Raw genomic sequence first — 6,000 nt, 5'->3', positions numbered from 1 at the left:
TACTTGCCATGTAGTTTGTTTGTTGACCTTGTATATTAGAAAATTTTACAATGCCAGTTACATCTGTTCATTTTAAATGTCAGAGAAGTTGTACCCTGCTTCAAAAGTATACTAAGTGATACTACTTGTAATAGAATAAATCACCTTGAAATTGAATTGTTACCTTTTGAAGTAAATACTGGCAAGTGCACAAGCCACATAAACCTGAATAAAACTTTTGACCTAGGGTTGAACATTTGGCTTCCTCCCGTATTCTGTCTTTGAATAAGACCAAGCCCAGCATTTTCTTTTCTAAGTTAGTTTCCACGATGACAATTAAAAGCAATGTAATCAATCCATAGAACTCTTGAATAAAAGGTAAATGAAGCTTCACCGATGTGACACATTTACCTACCTTACTGTGTTGCAAAAGGTTTTTTTGTTAAGCTACTTTGTTTTAATAGAGATGTTCATACATTTATAACACTTTACAGTTTCTAGTGAATTTTCAGATTTCTCATTTGAGCAAGGTACAGTGGAGAGGGCAAAGGTACTGGATTACACAGAACTGGGTTTGTCTTAATTCTGTTCTCAACCATGTGGATGATCTTGGGCGTATTTTTGTCTTGGTTTCCTTTTCAAAGTCCTTTATCCTGCATATATGTTTTAGATCACCTTCAGCAATTATTGTTAAGCTGATGGCACCTATCTGCAGACTCACAAGTCTGTCTCCAACCGAGATTTCCTTTCTGAGCTATGTAAACAACTGCATACTGAACATCCATCTCTGCTTAAATATCCCACAGAAAAAAATCTCAGTGCTTTCCAAACTGACCTCCTTCCCCTCCCAACCTACCCTATGTCCTGACAGTACTGTGTTCTCTGCTCTGCTCTTTGGAGTTTCAGCTGCTTAATTGCTTAAGCCACCACCTCTAGTCAGCTCAAAACGTCTTTCAATATACTTTTATAGATCAGTTGCCTCTGTTCTATTGTCTTAGTTTGGACATATAGTGCCACAGCAACTTCTTAACTGATCCTGCCTACAGGCCTGCCTCAATCTGATCACTACAGCTACAGTAAACATTCCCAAACAAATCCAGTTTCATACCCCCTCTCCTGACTTAAACCAATGGTTCTTAACTGCCGTCAGGGCAGAGGCTAAACTCCCTTAGCCACTCACTCTGGCTCTACCTTCATTTCTGCTGTACAGCTGTAGCTAGCCAAACTGAACTAGCACCATCGATGGATCATGAGCTTTCTATCCCTTTGCAAGTTGTGAAAACTCCCATAAAAGGTATAAAATCAATAATGGTTCATTTGAATGGTACTCATCCCTCCAACAAATTCAATTAGAAATGTGAAATTGAAAAATGGCCAAAAGTTGTCAAAGTGCATTCTCTAAAGGTTGAAAGAAGCACTAAGGCATAGTTCTAATGTTACCATATTCAGCTCAAGACCTGAGGAGCTCCATATGTAGCTCCCCCCGTCTTGTGCCCCACATATTCCAGCTGTCCTCCCTAAACTCCAGTTTGTCTCTTAACTGCAGTGCTCTGCTTGGTACTTTGTCCCTCTGCCATGACCCAGAAAGTGCTTCCACATAGCCGTGGACTTGTCTCATTTGTTTTCCTTATTGGGGGATCACAGTTCTGCATTGCCTTTTACCTAATGTCTGAAAGCAGCTGTTTCACTAGTTTACATGGGAGGAAAAGTTCAGTGCCATTTGTACTTGTCATAACTGTAAGTGGGAATCCACTTCAGTTACCAAAGAATCCATTATAAGATCCAGAAATCATTCCTTTTCTTGGATGAGACTTAAAAGAGCAGAAGGCTATATAGAGTATTTTATGACATAATAATACCTTGAGACGTCAACCACTGTTTAATTTCTTTTTTGAGGCAGGGTGACCCAGGCTGGAGTGTAGTGGCACAATCTCAGCTCACTTGCAACCTCTACCTCCCAGGCTCAAGCAGTCTTCCCACCTCAGCCTCGTAAGCAGTGGGTAGCTGAGACCACAGGCACCTGCCACCACCACACCCAGCTAATTTTTGTGTTTTTTGTAGAAACGGGTTTTCACCTGCCCAGGCTGATCTTGAACTCTTGACCTCAGGTAATTCACCCGCCTCGGCCTCCCAAAGTGCTGGGATTACAGTCATGAGCCACCACACCCGGCCTTCATTTCTTTTCTTAGCCATCCCTACATTTTGCTTAGAACAAAGACAATAGTTAAAGAATGTCACAGCAAGTGTGCAATGACTGAAAGTTCTTCCAAAATGAGAGCTTGAATACACACCGTTCCCATTCAGGAAATGGGAGACAATTCAAGGAAAAAAATAATGTAGAAAGGTTTCTGCTTACCACCCCTTCTCTCAGAGCACATATCTACTGGGGTTTGGGGTAATAGAGTTGGCAGTGACAATTGAGTCTGCCCTTCCAGAAGTTCAGACAGGGAAGAGAGTGCCTGATTTGCACGTGTTTGGTCCGTGGTTGACAGCTTGAAAGTTAACTGGAAGAAAAAGCTGATGTGCCAGTTTCAGGAAACCATGCTGCAGACCTCCCTGTGTAAACAGAATGTGTAGGTACAGCGTCCTCAAGTAAGCAGCTACAATTTGGTGGGATCTTCTGTGCTGTGAAGCTACGCTCCAGACCCTCTGAACGTCACCGATGCCATAGGAACAGATCAGAATATGAATAGTTGTGCCAACTTAGGGGTCAGCCCAGACAACAAGAAAGAAGACATCAACTTTAGCCAGGCATGTATCTGAATACCAATTTCCCTCTCTCCGAATCTGGAAACAGAATTGGGACAGAAGGATAGTAAAGAAAACCAAAATGAAATTTCTAATTTGGAACTGATGTGAATTTTGGTTTTGACTGGGAAAATGGCTCCTGAATTCTACTGTATTTACCAGAAAGACTTAGACTTGAATTACTGTCCAGAAGACAAAAAGGGAAGTTTTTTAAAGTTGTATTTGTGTAACTTTCATATTTGCAGACTGTTCTATTACATGTAGTATAAAATATTTCTGGACCATGTGGGGAAAATTTAATACTGAATCTCAAAGTTAACTGAGGTTACCTGAATTTCTGAGACTATTTTAGTGATAATTTAGCTTCTAAGAAAAGATGTTGAGGAGAGGTGGAGCAAGATGGCTGAATAGAAGCTTCCAGTGATCATCTCCCCGCAAGAACACCAAACTGGAAACTATCCACACAAAACACCTTTGTAAGAACCAAAAATCAGGTGAGCGATCACAGTACCTGGAAAGAGGTATACTGAGGAAAAAGGCACGGAAGAAGATAGGAAAGACAGTCTTGACTTGCCTACATCACCCCTTCTCTATGCCCTGGTAGCGGCCACATGGCACAGACAGAATCTGTGTGCCTGGCAGTGGGGGAACAGATTGTGAGACTTTGCGTTGGAACTAAGTGCTACTCTATCATAGCGCAGAGAAGAATTTAGCCCACGCCCATGGAGGAAACATTTATACCTAGCCAGAGATAGCTAGGTATATTGATACCTAGACACCTAGATATTTATAGCCAGAGATGAATTGTCCTTCCCAGTGGTTGGAACCTGACTTCTGGCAAGCCCTGCCACTGCAGACTAAAGTGCTCTGGGGTCCTAAATGAAAGACAATCAAGGCCACAAGGACTGCAATTCCTGGACAAGTCCTGGTGCTGTGCTGGGCTCTAAGCCAGTTCACTTCAGGTACACACGACCTAGTGAGACACCAGCTGGGGCAGCCAATGGAGTGTTTACGTCACCCCTCCCCCAAAACCAGAGAGCACAGCTTGCGGCTTCTAGAAAGACTCTTTCCTTCAGCTGAAGAATGGTTCAACATACACAAATCAACTAATGTGATACATCATATCAACGGGATGAAGGACAAAAAACATAATTTCCATTAATGCTGAAAAAGCATTTGTTAAAATTCAACCATCCCGTGGGGAGGGGGGAGGGATAGCATTAGGAGATAAACTTAATGTAAATGACTAGTTAATGGGTGCAGCACACCAACATGGCACATGTATACATATGTAACAAACCTGCATGTTGTGCACATGTACCCTAGAACTTAAAGTATAATTAAAAAAAAAACCATCCCTTCATGATTTAAATAAAACCCTCAAAAAACTGAGTATAGAAGGACATACCTCAATACAATAAAATCCATATATGACAGACCCACAGCTAGTATCATACTGAACGGGAAAGGACTTTCCTCTAAGATCTAGAACAAGACAAGGATGCTACTTTCACCATTGTTATTCAACATAACTGGAAGTCCTAGCTAGAGCAATCAGACAAGAGAAAGAAAGGGCATCCAAATTGGAAAGGAAAGTCAAATTATCCTTGTTTGCAGATGATATGATCTTATATTTGGAAAAACCTCAAGACTCCAGCAAAAAAACTACTGGAACTGATAAATTTGGTAAAGTTGCAGGATACAAACATACAAAAATTGATAGCATTTCTATGCCAGCAACAAACAATCTGAAAAAGAAATCAAGAAAGTAAGTCAATTTACAATAGCTACAAATAAAATAAAATATCTAAGAATAAACTTCACCGAAGACATGAATGATCTCTACAATAAAAACTATAAAACACTGATGCAAGAAATTGAAGAGGACACCAAAAAATGGAAAAATATTCCTGTTCTTTGATTGGAAGAATCGATATTGTTAAAATGGTCATACTACCCAAAGCAATCTACAGATTCAATGCATTCTCTATCAAAATACCAATGACATTCTTCACAGAAATAGCAAAAATAATTCTAAAATTTAAATGGAACCACAAAAGACCCAGAATAGCCAAAGCCATCCTGAGCATAAAGAACAAAACTGGAGAAATCACATTACCTGACTTCAAATTATATTGCAGAACTATAGGAACCAAAACAACATGGTACTGTTAGCAGCAGAACATATCTGAGTCACACAGAACCAAAGTATGTTACTGGCGGTGAATTCATATGAGTCTGCAACAACCTCATTTTTTGCCTCCTCAGAGGAAAGAATTTGAGAGGCATAAGGCAGAAGGAGAGACTGAGGCAAGTTTTAGAGCAAGAGTGAAAGTTTTATTAAGAAGTCTTATAACAAGGGCCAGGCCCGGTGGCTCACACCTGTAATCCCAACACTTTGGGAGGCTCAGGCAGGTGGATCACCTGAGGTCGGGAATTTGAGACCAGCCTGGCCAACATGATGAAACCCCGTCTCTACTAAAAATACAACAATTAAGGCCAGGCGCGGTGGCTCATGCCTGTAGTCCCAACACTTTGAGAGGCCGAGGTGGGTGGGTCACCTGAGATCGGGAGTTCAAGATCAGCCTGACCAACATGGAAAAACTCCGACTCTACTAAAAATACAAAATTAGCCAGGCATGGTGGTGCACACCTGTAATTGCAGCTACTCAGAAAGGCTAAGGCAGGAGAATTGCTTGAACCCGGGAGGCAGAGGTTGCAGTGAGCTGAGATCGCGCCATTGCACTCCAGCCTGGGCAACGAGCGAAACTCCGTCTCAAAAAAAAAAAAAAAAACACAAAAATTAGCCAGACGTGGTGGAGATATACAAATGGCCAAGAAACATATGAAAAATGCTCAACATCACTAATTGAGAGGCCGAGGTGGGTGGGTCACCTGAGATCGGGAGTTCAAGATCAGCCTGACCAACATGGAAAAACTCCGACTCTACTAAAAATACAAAATTAGCCAGGCATGGTGGTGCACACCTGTAATTGCAGCTACTCAGAAAGGCTAAGGCAGGAGAATCGCTTGAACCCAGGAGGAGGAGGTTGCAGAGAGCTGAGATCATGCCATTGCACTCCAGCCTGGGTGACAGAGTGAGACTCTGTCTCCCAAAAAATAAATAAATAAATAAAAGTTTTATAACAGGAATAAAAGGAAGGAAAGTACACTTGGAAGAGGGCCAAGTAGGTGACTCGAGAGGCAAGTGCACGGCTTGACATTTTGACTTCGGGTTTTATACATTGTCATACTTCTGGGGTTTTATGTTAC

The sequence above is a fragment of the Symphalangus syndactylus genome, chromosome 19 (genome assembly GCF_028878055.3).
Source record: "Symphalangus syndactylus isolate Jambi chromosome 19, NHGRI_mSymSyn1-v2.1_pri, whole genome shotgun sequence".
Taxonomy (NCBI): domain Eukaryota; kingdom Metazoa; phylum Chordata; class Mammalia; order Primates; family Hylobatidae; genus Symphalangus; species Symphalangus syndactylus.
Note: the sequence above shows the minus strand (reverse complement) of the source record.